This window comes from Argentina silus (genome assembly GCF_951799395.1).
Source record: "Argentina silus genome assembly, chromosome: 2".
NCBI classification, from domain to species: Eukaryota; Metazoa; Chordata; class Actinopteri; order Argentiniformes; family Argentinidae; genus Argentina; species Argentina silus.
The window spans coordinates 25,765,914-25,780,235 of record NC_139656.1 but is presented as its reverse complement, the minus strand read 5'-3'; the positions used below and the strand labels follow the sequence as shown (position 1 = coordinate 25,780,235).

Sequence of the window (14,322 nt, the reverse complement as noted above, 5' to 3'; positions counted from 1 at the left end):
CTGATGTGACAAATACTATAATCTCCTGGAACATTTGTAATTCTGTGTCTCCAGGGTGTTGGAAAATGAGTGTCTCATGTGGTGTTTATCATTTCTATATATCTGCCTCTAATTCATACCATCGATGTGGAGCTTTAAATCCTCCTGATGTATGGTTTGATAAAGTTGCCACTGATCTCAATGCAGCTGTCAGGCCCTTTCCTTGGAGGGCCATGCTTTGCCCTTGACAAATTGGCTTCTGAAAGGCAATTCCTTCTCCTGGGTTTGAAAATAGGAGCGTCAGCTTGACAAGACAGGAGGAAGCTCCTTCTGGAGATTGGGGTATAAATAAAATAAAGAATGAGGGAAAAAATAAAAGTAGTGAGCCCCTCCCTTTTTCATTCTTGTCCAGACTGGTGCTGCTCAGTCAGAGTCGAGGTTGTCAGTGATAATCTTATCTGACTATGACGGCTAGCAGAGAGGGACAAAGGCGATACTGCCAGACTGCAGGTCTGATAGGCCACTGATTGCATAGCTGTCCAATACAGGGACAGTTGCCGTGGAAATGATGAAAGACGTGTGTCCCACCCTTTTGCCCTCAGCCATCAAGAGATGAAAACACCAGCCACTTTTCAACCAGGGAGAGAAGCCCTAAATGTCGAAAGATGAAACTCAATTTAGCATTCACAAGTCTCTGAATCCTAACTCCTACCATTCAGTTCACTTATAGTATTTCAAGTAAGGATTATACCTTCAGTGCACAAAAACAAGCAGTAAAAATCTCTAGTGTTTCTATGAGAGCTACAGTAACAGTACAGTATGTTGACAAACCCCAAACCTTCATTGACCATCAAGGTGTACAACAAGCATTAACATGAACACATTAGAGAGCAATGGCCTGTAGGTAGACGTTTTATGTTTACTTTGGATGTGCAATGAGCAGAAACACATCTGAGACCATAGTCTCATTTCATGACATCCCATGGATATGATACTCAATTTACCTCACAACTATTTGTTTTCACAACCCCTGGATGAGAGTTTTGAGGGGCCAGACAGCTCCCATGTCTGTGCCTGTGCTCGTCTTTCCCCTGGGCCGTGCGTCGTGACTCATGAGGCTCCCAGGCTCACATCCACACGTCTGTACAGCAACTTATTGAACATCCCCCATCCTGATCAATATTTAATGACATCTTTAAGGGGATCAAATTTGAAAAAAAATAAAATAATTTAACCTTCTAATACGCATCTTGGCTGGTGGTACCTGGTAGAGAGTGTGATCATGTTAGAGCTATAACATGTAAACCCACGTTTCCCATACAGTAGCTCTCTCAGGCTCAATGGCTTGTTGGATTCCTGTTAGGAACTGACACATGCTGTCAGGATGGCAATAGATACACATGGTGAGGAGAAGAACTATGATACTGCCTGGTCGGTCAAAGGCTAGTCTTGAAAAATGAAGATTTTGAAGAATCAATTGCGAGTCTATGGGATTATCTATGGGATTATCCCCATAATTCTACATGTCTAATCTATACTGTAGGCAGATCTGTTCTATACTATTATATTCAACACTATTCTATTCTATTGGATTCTATTGGCAGTAAGGAGGGCTGATGCTGTCAGATTTGGTGACGGGTGTGTTCTGGTACATGTCACAGATGATACAATGATAGGCCATCCAGCAGAGAAAGAATTTGAGCCTGAGAACACATCAGACAGAGAAAAAGCGACAACTCCATGCTGAGAACAAGACCCATCACTGTATAACCCACTGTTCTAGCATCAAATGCCATCATGATTAATAACCTGAGGGAAGGAGGGGGATGGTGCACAGAGAGGAGAGTGGATATGGAGGAGAGATATGCCGAAATGTATTCAGGATGCAATGCTGGATTAGTCCAAAGGCATTTCATTAACAGTGACACTGCTGTCCCTGCTCTGTGTGTGTGGAATACTAAAATTGTTCCCCATCTCCCTGAGAACATGGTGGGGTAACCTTGCTGTTCCTGTGCCTGTGAGCCATGGCTCAGGTGGACCCTACTTTAGGTGCTGGTGAGGCCCCATGTGCCTGGCACTCTGCGCTGGTAGCCTAGACTGTCACTCACAGTTAGTCTCAACATCGTCTCACTGCTGGATTCACTGCTATTGTCAATCTTGTGCTGAGGATCAAATGAAACAAATAATACTATTTGTCTTTGTTTGTTTTGGGGTTTATTTTACAGCAAATTTGCCCCACACAGAGCAAATATCTAATCTCAAAGACAAATTGCTCTCATCTGAACTGCTGATAAAACAATGCAATTGCCATTCATGATACAGTACCTCAGATGATGATGACGCAATTTTCCCTTGTGCAAAGTATTATGTCTGTGTGTCAGAGGGGAGGGACATCCGGCACCAGGCAAAGACACTCTCTAAGGACCATGAATGACACTTTAGATGATGGCTGATGCAGGCATATGCATCGTTCTCTGATCACACTTTTGTGTGTTTAGTATGCGGGTGAGTTTGTCTTAAAAACAATTAGCTACAGACTTTCATAATAACCTCTGACCAATCTGGTGAGTATTGTTTGGTCCTAGATGGAATTAATTAAGCTTTGTGCGCTGGGGGAGTGGATGACAGAATGAGATAATGTATTTTGTGTGATATGGGCCATTGACTGCTTTTCCATTGCACAGGAACAATAATGAGAAAAAATACGGACTATCTGTGGATCCATTCAGAGCACTGATTGTTTGTGGGTATTAAATTGTGCGTACATCTCTGAATGCTGGGTAAAAAAAGGGAAGCCATTGTCAAAACATTTGTTAGCAAATTGCTTTCTCTGCTATTGTGCAGAGTATGATGGATTCTGTGTTTTTGAAATTGAAAAAAAGAGAAAGGCTGTTTTTTCTTTTTTTCTTGCTTGCCTTGTGGTCCTCTAAGAGCTTACTCCAGGGAATACATTTTAAAGGTATCTAAAAGAAGGACTGGTGTTTTCTTGGCGATAACTGCAAGATGAGGGGAGACAAGTATTGTTTTCATCGAGAGTTGTTCAGTGAAAGACATGAAAAGAATTTGAAATTAAATTTGAATGAAAGCACTGGGTCAAATCAGCCATGGCTTGGGCAATAGTGCGTTGAATCATTCCCTGGCCAATTTCTGCTTCCTTAGACAAAATGTTGAAATGAGCTTCTATGAATGTCTGAAGGGGTCATTTTCAGTAGGCGCTGGTTTCCTCTTAAATCCCACTGCCTTAACACAATTTCCAATGCCTTTTATAAAGCCAGTGCATGAAGGTTGGTTGGAGGACATAACTGTATAGCCACAGATAAGCCCTTTGTGTGTCTCCAACGTATGCCTGTGTGTATTTGCCTGTGCGCGTGTGTGGGCTTTATAGGTCCAGTCGAAGGAACAGCATAGCTTTTCAAATGTGATGAAAAAGGATGGCTGGTAGTTCATGTATGAAGAACTACCATCTGACCTCACATTCTATATATATCAAAGTTGTGAACTCTGATAAAAGCCTGTGTGTAAAGCCGGCAGGCTCTCTGTGCTGATTGACAGGACCACAGGTTCTTCTGGGGCTCAGTATTCCTCTGCTGTCCTCCTCCAATGACTGATGCTTCTCTCAGCTCCTCCAGTGTGTTACTCAATAGAGTTTGCTCTAAGGCAGTTATCGATTTCGAGGAGTCCAATCTTTCAGGTAGATAACAATGATGAATAATGAGCCGAGAGGCGCATGCTTTGTGATCTGGGGGCAAAACTGTTGTTCAGTGTGGGGGTTTATAAACCTCAATCCTAGTGGATAATACAAGGAAAGAAAGAGACCCAATGACTGTATTTTCTGTGTCAGTTGGCCTTTACCTGCGTTCTCTCTTCGAATGGCGTGCTACAGAAAGCACATGGGACCATTTCCAATTACTGCTGCTATAATTACTTCAACTCTAGAGGGGCTTCACATACAGATGCCCCTCTTTATGTGAACCAGAGTTGTTTCCACAGTTCTCTTCCCAGATGATCTGACACATACAAGATATTTGACATACCATTTACATACTGTACAGTGTTCCTTTTAAACATACTTCATCAATATGTAATATCACTGATATGTTTTAAGAACATGCAGAAACAGTTGAATTGGAGAATATGCTGAAGCCAGTTACAGCTCAATACAGCAGTCAGTAGTAAATCGCCATAAGGCAACATTGTGATGCAAGGTTAGTTACCATCAATAGGTCACCTCCGTTGACAGTACCTTGTGCAAAGACATCACTTTTTGGAATTGAACAATAAACAACCTTGCTCATTTCAGCAAACTGACGTCAAGCTTCACCATTATATTAGATCAGCCAACAAATGGAGGGTTGCTAAAGACAATGACAATGTATGAGTCCCCATCTCCCCTTAATATAGAAGCTCCTACTGTAAACATCTTAAGAACTCAATAAAGATATGTTCTGAATCTGTGAATGACAAAAAGGATATTGGCAAAACACATTCTGCAGACAAATAAGAAAGTAATATGCAATCATAGCCCACCCTGTTTGCTCCTTATCTCTCCTTGCTCAATAACATCCTAGTGACCACATTCACAGATGAAACAGCCAGTTAACTTTGGTGGAGGCACACTGTTTTTCAGTCCCAGAAGGTCATTTGGTTAATGCACATTTTAGTCTTCATGGGCTCTTAACTAGTTTTTAATCAGCAATTATTAGCGAGCTGGAAGGGTGTGCAGGCGCGTGTCTCCCTGGCCGCGCGAGAGTGCCCATCAATATGTCACGTCAATTACCACACCACGGGGTTGGCACATCAGGAGGGAGGGCGAGGGGGAAGGGGACAACCACCTGAGTGCCTCAACTCCACATTTCTGCACTGCACACGACACTGTACTGCTCCACTCTGTTACATAAGCATTACACAAACAAAGATGACCTCTCTGTACATTATTCTGTTATGATCTAGAGAAGAGATGCACCCATTGCACTACATCCTCAGTGGATTTGTTTGTGGTGTAAACATCACAGGCACATACAGTACCGTATACTACTGGATGTGATACTGAAGTATGGTAGAAGCCTCTGAGTGCTTTCCAACCTCTTATTTTCTGTCTCATTTAAAAGGCATAAACAAGGTTTGCAAATTTACCCTGATGTATTCTAAACATAGCTCTGTCACTTTCACCCATATCTAACATATCTGTAATTGGCAATTAAGCATGCCGGTGTCTCAGACTGGCTCTTAATTGCTGTTAATGAGTGCTGAGGAGCCCCAAGGTCTGTGCAGTGTCCTCCACTCCTCACTGTGGCTGAGGGGGTGCGGGGGCGGGGGGGGGGGGGGGGGGGGCGCGATGCAAACCAGGAGTAGCGACGTTGCTCAGAGACTGAGGCAGTCTGTCATGAATATGCATGTGAGCCAGGTCAGTCGCTGTGAGGCAGGTCAGTCGCTGTGAGCCAGGTCGGTCGCTGTGAGCCAGGTCAGTCGCTCTCCCCTGCTTTTCCTCTGCAGTGATTCAGGTGGACGTGCCGCCAGCCCTCTTCTTCAGTTGCCACTACTTAATTACGGCCTCACACTGGCCAAAATGTTAGCATGGCTCCCCTTATTAGCCAAGCTGCAGCGTGTGGGAGCGTCTGTGTTGCGCGGCGTGTGCTGCAAAGAGCTGTCACATTAGGACTGGTGGTGGTCGTTCAGTGCATGGAGGAGTCACAGGGAACTCCATCTCATGGAGCGCTGTCACAGAGCCGTATGCAGATGAGTGTACCGCTGCACCGGCTGTTTAGAAAAGCAGAAGGCCTGCGGGGTGTTATTTTTTTTTATAATTGGGCTCCAAAAAATAATAAGACTGCCTTTGTTCCGAGCTTCTTTATTTATTCAAAGCTACTTCATGCTGAATTGCAAGTTATCAATAATTGTAGGCAAACACTAGGATAGACCTCCTGAAAAAGACACATTTCTCCAAGTACTGAATCTTGCCTACCCGAATGACAACTTCAAAAAGTGAATGTAAGAATGTGCTCATTCAAAATTCGACAGAAGTTAAAAAGACTTGAATTCGAGTATGAGACAATTAGACAAAGGACTGAAGTTTGAAGGCTGACTCCCAAAAATTGTGAATAACCTTGATTTTGGACAGAGTCATACATTCAGCCGTCATCTTGTCCAAATGAGTGATTAAGTTGTCTGCAACACCATAGGAGTACTTGTCTGACATCTATAGTTGATAATGTGAAGCTATTTCTGGTAGGCCAGACCATGAAAGATAAAACTTTAATAAAAAAAGATGTGACAGCATACCAGCGATTTTCTTAATATACTGTATGAGAACAATGTATTTTTATCTATGCATCACATATGAAAAGGGAAGTATATTTCTGGCAGAGTAAAAGTAAGAAATTGCCAGTGGGACATATTACCGAAGGTAGGAATGCCATTATAACATATTAGCACAAGGCAATAAGGGATGGATGCACACTTGACATGTGTGAGCTTTGACGTTTCATGATGTTCAAAAGCACAATTCTAACTAATTTAAACCTGAAATGGATGAGAGAACTGCTTTCTCTAATACTGTATCAAAAGCCCTCTTCATTGATTTTTTATGACAAATCGCTTTTCCCTATAATGGGTTCTTTGTTGTTCACTTCTCTGACACACATTTGTGTTGTTATCTTTAAACCATAACTTCATTGTGAGATTACTAGGAACAGATTAGAGTACCTGTGTGTAGATGAGCTCCAGCAGGCCATTGCCATTCCTAACATGGACATCTACTGTGGAGATGAGGCTGTTCAGTGTTATGCCTTGCTTTCTCTATGCAGTGGGTCATAGGGTCATAGGTCATAATGGAGGAACAGTATGAACAGGAATAGTGTGTGTTCACTTTCCAGTTGTCATTGTATGTTGTATTATAGTATATTGGTTTTGTGTATTGAATTCGTGTATGTTGTATGCTGACCTCACAACATGAATTTTCATGCAAATGGACAATAATGTTTTTGTATCGTTATCACTAGCAAAAGTGGGGCCACTGTTGTGCAAGGGCAATAGGCTTTCCATAGAGTGATTGTGCAGGGCAGGACCACCACAATGAGTACAGGACATACAGTAACGTTTGCATCAGTGAGGCAGGGAGGGAAGGAGGCGGCAGCAGCAGCAGCAGCAGCAGCAGCACTGACTTCATCACATCCATAATAACCCACAGTCCTCTAATCCTCTGGAGCAATTTGAAACATGAAGATGAGACAGGGTCTCAAATGGAAGGAGAACAAAGGGAGGGATTCCTGCTGACGGCACACATTTATAATTCTCCATCTCAGGTAAAACAAAAGTGATTACATTTTGACAATCATATTAAAAAAAAGTTTACCTTCATTATAGTGTGTGTGTGTGGGGTGGGGGGGGGGAGGGGTGGGGGAGGAAGAAACGTACAGTATTCATTGTAGTTTGCACAGTATTCATTCAGTTTGTACTCATCATTTTATTGTACTGGAGAAAGGCGTTTAAATTTGACTGCTTTTCTGGATGAACTCAAAATAATACTGTAACTAATGAAAAGTGATTTCGCATTGCACACAATTAAGTAAGCGCCACATCCATGTCCAAGGGGTGTTTCATGTTTTGCAGTCATTAAGCAGTCTGACCTCATGAGCGAGGTGCCTTTAAGAACAATAAAACAGCATTATACAAGAAGCGCAAAATATGCTGACTGAGCTCTACAGCGCACTATTCATCAACTTTTTCAATGTTTTTGTTATAAAGTAAGAATTCTATTCAGAGCCCTGACCTGATCTGGGGAGATCTCTGGTTTAGGTGTGGGGTGGAACAATTACTGGCTAAGACAAGAAAGTTATTCCCTTGGCCTAAATGGCAGAGTGCAACAATGGAATTAAACACCTTGGAATATTCTAATAAGCAGGCAGTGAACCTGGGGCAGCTGTAATAAAATGTGGTTAGTGTGATTAATAAAACCGGACACCATCGCAGCACCTCAGACTCAGGCCTGCAGAGTAAGGTCCAGCTGTTATGAACATGTGACGTACTGAAACCAGGAGAAAGCCCCAGGCCACGCCAATAACGTCTTGTGATGTGGGATAGGTGCATGAAGAGTCTGGAGAGGTACTTTAATTTGCTTACACAGTAACATTTCCTTTGCTCTGTGTGCCCTGCCTGATGATGAACATGTCTACTTCAAACAGAAATAGAATCCTCCTGTTTCTGAAAATACAAAACCCATCTTCTGAGCAAAGATGAAGTATTAGCACACATCTTTCTGTCAATTAGGGCTCATAATACCTTAAATGTTGTATGTAATACGAGAATGCTGAAAAGATTCAAATATTAAGAGACCACCAAATTTAATGAGACAGCCAAAATGAATAATACAATCTTCCCACACCAAATGCTTATTACAAGTCAAGCAAATCAAAATAATAATGAAAACAAGGAATAAAACAGTTCATTTTACTTTATTTTTTTTTCCAGACAGACACATCGATTTCTGGACCACAGTAGAGGATGGAAACCTTTCACAAACATTTTTTTCATCATTATTATTATTTGAAAATACAAATATAAAATTATACTTTCCACATCTGAGATGTGAGAGACCCCCATCCATTTTAGTTTATTTTACAACAGGGCTTGAGCAAGCCATACAAGAAGACCTGAAAGATGCTTTCAGACGTCAGTCAGTTCTGTCAGTCTCTCGCCGTAAAAAGTCTGTTAACGTTAAAAAATGGGCAAGTGTTAGGAATGGGCAAGGCAAATCAGGAGCAGACAGCAAATCGGTGTGGAGAGCTCTGTGCTATAGGCTGCTCCTCCGCTCTGGAGGACAGTGGAAGTTACTGTATGTGGAAGGACATTAGCCTCATAATGCTACACAGCCATATAGGACTGTTATGGATTATTACAGAGTTGGAATAACAGCAATGCACTCTGATCCGTACTCATTGTTAAGACTACCCAAAAGAGACCAGAGGATGGCTCTCACATTAGTTAACAGTCATCCGTAATGTATTACCGATGCGAGACCACTGCACAAGGTCCAGCTGAATTTTGAACACAATGCAATGCCAAAGGAGCACACAAGCTCACCGTATAACGTTGACTGTTTTGACAGCGAGGGATGAAAACAGTGTTGGCTACTAAGTTAAACAGACCCATGAGAGATAGGGTTGTGCTGTAACAAGAGTACAGCGGAATCACTATTCTCATCTAGTCAAACATGTTCACATGAGGGATATATCCAGACATGTGTGTACACATAACGGAACATGTACTGTATGTAGACGTGTGGTAATGAGCACGGGTGGGATGGGGATTCATGGAGGATGGGATGAAATGTTTGGCCATTGCCTAGCACTTGCCTCAAGATTCAAGTTTAAATGGATACGGTAGTACACTCCAAATATCAACACCTTCCAGGTCGGTTTTTTTTCCTTTTTGATTTTTTTTTCTTAAACCAACTTTTTTTTTTCTCCAATGGATTAGCTATTCTAGTAAGATGTGTAACATTCATCAGCTGTAAACTGCTGTCAATGAAAAATGAAATTACAGCAACAGAGCCATGCTACCTTAAAGTCCAAGCTACGGAATCAAATCAAAAACAAAAATTTTAAACAGATAGAAGGGGTATGAACTATTTAATGGGATAACCAGTCTTTACTTTAATCAAAAGATTAGCTAGTTACTCTTAGCTTCAAGACATTGCAATGGAGAAAACACATGAGTGTTCTGTATTGTATTTGTATACAGTACATTGTACCCTCTCTCTATCTAATCAAACAGCCATTTTCTAACCCGCTAATTCCACTGATCTCTAATTTCTTTGTACATACGTACAGTATTTAGAATAAAAAACAATTGGGGGGATATTGATATCTTGTTATTGTAATTCAGCATTCGTTTAAAGGGACACTTTTTAAAATTTTTGGTCATTTTTGGTCATTTTTTAAATCTGTGAATTGCCCCTTTAAGTCACATAAACATTACTTGAACTAATAATGAGAACAGCATTAATCTGTTTTCCTTTTTTCACAATGTATAATAAACCAAACTATTACGCATAGTTTAATTATTCTGTTTATGTAATGTTTGTGTTATGTCAAGGACATTTTATCTACGAACTGATTGCTCTAATTATACTAATTACTAATTGTTTGTATAATTGAATTTACCTACAGTGTTTAACTTGTTCAGCCCTCGCACATTCTTGACAACAGCTCCAAGGTCACAATGTTGGATTGAATGCTTTAGGTTAGAATATATTTTCTCAATAATTATTATTAGACCTTCTTTAAATCAACCTGACAATTCCAGCCCCCAGGCCTAAACATCTTCTTGCTCAACACATAACTGTCCAGTTACTACTAACTAAATGAACTATGTAGACATTCGACAACAGCTGGACTAAATGAGGAATATCTTGAATAGTGTTTTGTTTGTCTTTCTTGCCCACTTTCACAACAATCATTGAATAGTCTTAAGTCTCCGCTTAAAGTTTGTAGAGGCAGCAAACATCTCTTACTCCTCTAGTCTAGAACCTTGTTGACCTATTTGAGATATTGACTCCAGGTGGAATGCTAACTTGAGATCCCTGCGCATAACTGTGACATTTACGTAAATCTTGCATCGATGTCATTAGGAATTTTGTGCAATGATTCAAGTTACATGTTCAGATCTCAAGTTAGGATTCAACCCTTCATAACTACACATAAAAGGACTTCTAGGGTATGGAAAGTTATTTGCTTATTCTTTGCAACTGTTTTGGAGCACTGTAACATGCCTGTCTTAATCTGTGTGGGCAACATTAACAAACAACATAACAACGCCTAATTTAAATTAAAATAAAGTACTGGTTCCCAGGGTCAAGTGTAAAAAGTATTCACAAAAATTATGTTTTTATGAGTGAAACGAAAGGCAGAGACATTTCAAAAAACAGAGCGGTATCCAAAAATAGCAGTTGCCATTGGGCATCTGGGATATTTTCAAAGTGTACAAACATTAAAAGTTATTACAGTTTATTATTAGTAGTATTATGATTATTATCATTATTGTAACCATCATTATTAATATGTTAGAACTTTCTAAAAAAATATGATTTTTCTTTCACATAAAATCTTTTTCATAATTATAGCTTGTGTCTCTTTTAGAAAATAATCAAAAATAAAAGTTTTGCATATCTAGCATTAGCATTTAAGGTAGTATGGCACACCCCTTTTAAAACATTCAAGGGTGGGGATCCAAATAATGCCTTGTTTACAATTCCATCTTACAGCAATTTGTTTCTCTATAGTTCTTCTGTGAGAGCTTTGGTTAGTCGAAACCATGTGAGATCGGTAAAACACAACTAAAAAGGAGAAAAAAATGACATACGAGGAACTAATGACATGGAACTGCTATTATAAAATAACTGTTTGCAAATTTATGTCAAACTTTGATAATAAGAGAAAGTTCTATCCTTACTGGTCCTAAATCCACTAATAACTACAAGTATTATCTTAATTACATAACATCTACTACTACTTACAGGAGATAGAGGGGAGTAAGAGAGAAAGAGAGGGAAGAGAATGTGACAGAGAAAGGAGAGACAGAGGAAAAAGCCAGAGAGAGGGAGAACGACAGAGAAGAGCATAGACCACTACACTGGTATCAAAGACAGCACTCTGTTACAAGTTCATTGTGATTTTCTTTTTTACACACTATTGAAATACATGGATGATCAACAAAAGATTGTATGTGGTGACAGGGAATGGAAAGAGAGAAATCGATGGATGCACAGTACATTTTAATAATATAATATTACAATTATCAATATTAACCACAAAAATATCAATAAAATCCCCTGATTCAAAATTGAAATCAGTGAAGAAGCATCTTTTTCTTTTTTTAGTTTTGTATTTCTTTTTTTTCTTTTACATTTGAACATTACAACGGTTCTTTTCTGTTTTCTTGTTTAAATTATTACTTGATCATATCTCCACATCATTTAAAAGCATCCAGCATTTTTCTTCACCTGGTTGTTCTGAACAAAAGAGCTAATAAAATGAGACAAAAATTAGGTCAAATGAAATAACAAATACATCTGCAGCAGGAAAAGCACATCAGAATATACACCACTCATTCCATCATCATGTTTAAAAATCTTACTGCACTTTAAAGCATGTAATTAAATGTCTCTCTATATTTGAGCAAAACCAGTCCCTACACATACTGTGTAAGAAATTAGCGCAGCAGCTATGGTTACCAGAATGAATAATTTATTCAGTGTCTTTTATTGGCTGTATCTAAAATATCATAAATACTTTAGATTAAAAGTTGGCTTACACCATACAATGAAATCCAAAGACATGACCACAACACATTGGTGTTAATTAATTGCTATTTGCCAAACTGTTTATTCACCTCTCAATTGTTAAGTGTATGCCTAGTCTAGAGAGGAGCAACACCTAATAATCCTTCATACTTCACCCCAAGGACAGGACCAATCTTAAATAGCCAACATATACATGTGCAAATAGTAAATGGCCTGTTCTTTCTTTACTGCTCACAGTGCAATGATTTATTATTTTTCCATTCAACGTTTTAATCTATTTGCCACTAAAATAAATTAAACCTGTCAACGATTCCAAGGTATAACTCACAGGACTGAGGTATGGTATCAAAATGTTTGCCTTCCTAATTCATTCAAAAGAGAAACTGATCGAGAGAACAAGCGTTACATGCTGGCTCTACCGCCGAGAGTCCAGATATTGTGTTCCAAACTTGCAAACAAGCAGGAGGAAACAAACAACAACAAACAACAACTTGAGTTTTTCTCTCAGGAGTATAAAAGTGTCAGGATGCGCAGAGCACTGTCAAATGCCTAGGCTCAAGTTCTATTCTTCACCACTAAGTACAGTGTGCTTTGGATTAAATCATCAATCTTTTTGATATATTAAATAACAGTTGGTTAGACACAAGATACCAATCAATGACCTTTTATTTCTTAAAACTGTGCGCTGAACTCACCATGTAAATGTAAATATGCTGGTATGACACTTGTAAAGTTATTCAGCTTGAGTATTTACAGAGCAAGCCATAAGTGTTCAAATATGTTCTGTTTGTCACTGGGGTAGTCACCGTCTTCGAGCAGAAAGGATAATAGTATTTGTTTAGAGCTTTTTTCTATTCACACGCTAGAACATTTTCTTTGACACACCATCACAAAAATATGCTATTCTCTCATTGAGTTGGTTATATGCAGTGACTGGAATAATATTTACAGTTACATTTCTTTTTCTTAAGTTTGAATTCACAATGTATTTATATGAAATTTTTTATAGTATACATATTTTTTTCTAAACAACAAAAACAACACTTATAAAAAAGGACCATAAAAATATTGGAGTCCTCTTTGTATTGCCCAAAAATAGGTAATTATGATTAACAATGAGACATCACAAGAATTAAAAACAGCTACTAAGATTTATTAGTTAGTTACCCTCTCGAATTTTCATTTGAAATAAAACGTATGTTTTTCCAAGCCTTTCCACTTTGGATTTCTTTTGTGTGCAAAAAGACACCTGAAGCTCTGATCTTTTTTAGTTTTTTTTTACAATTGGTACCAAAGGTGAAGACATGACTTCCAAACATTCTCAACTATGACCCCCAAAGAGAGAAACAAAATCAATTTACATGAATACACTACAAGAGAAAATCAAAAATAACACAAATAATTATGACCAAACTAAAATGCCTCTCTAAAACTAATCAAACAGTTAAAAGGAAGGAAAAAAAGAATGAAATCAACATGAAACATCATACCAAACCAGGTTTTCAGGGTACGGGAGGTTTGGATTATGGTACAGCAGTTGTTTTTTTTCTGAGATGATTTTAACTTTTTTTTTTCTTTTGTTCTTCATGTGGTTCCACCTCCTCTCCTTTCACCTGGGTGATGCTGTAGTGCTTGAAGTTTGATGACATCACCTGCACACAGAGCCAATTAGAAACTTCGGCCTGTCTTCCCTGGACCACCGGATAGACTCTGCTGATTAATCAGACACAGTAATACAATTAGGAATCTGTCCCTTCCAATGGCACAAAACATGACCATTACTGCATTCACCATTACCCATCAATGTGACAACTAATGGACTAATAAACAATTACATTGATGGTCAAATACAACTCTATGTGAGTCAGTGAGACACAGCAGCTCAGGTGAAACATGTGTACAGTAACAGCATGAATACATGAGTACACTACAACCACATGCTAGGCATCATCACAAGGACAGCTATGGTGGAACTCATTCTCCCAGATTTCCAGTTAACTCAAACTGTAGTAGAACTACACTGCAACTGTTGCTTTCTGTATTGC

At 39.2% G+C, this 14,322-nt stretch overlaps 1 protein-coding gene across 1 annotated transcript in view; it reads right to left on the bottom strand.

Moving 5' to 3' along the window:
* Positions 1 to 8,335: 8,335 nt before the first annotated feature.
* LOC310823044 (RNA-binding protein Musashi homolog 2-like) overlaps positions 8,336 to 14,322 on the bottom strand; it is a 192,374-nt gene continuing 186,387 nt past the window's right edge. The window contains exon 14 of the mRNA XM_083695717.1: positions 8,336 to 13,990. The gene's annotated coding sequence lies outside the window, so the exon portion shown is untranslated. The remainder of the gene's footprint in view (positions 13,991 to 14,322) is intronic.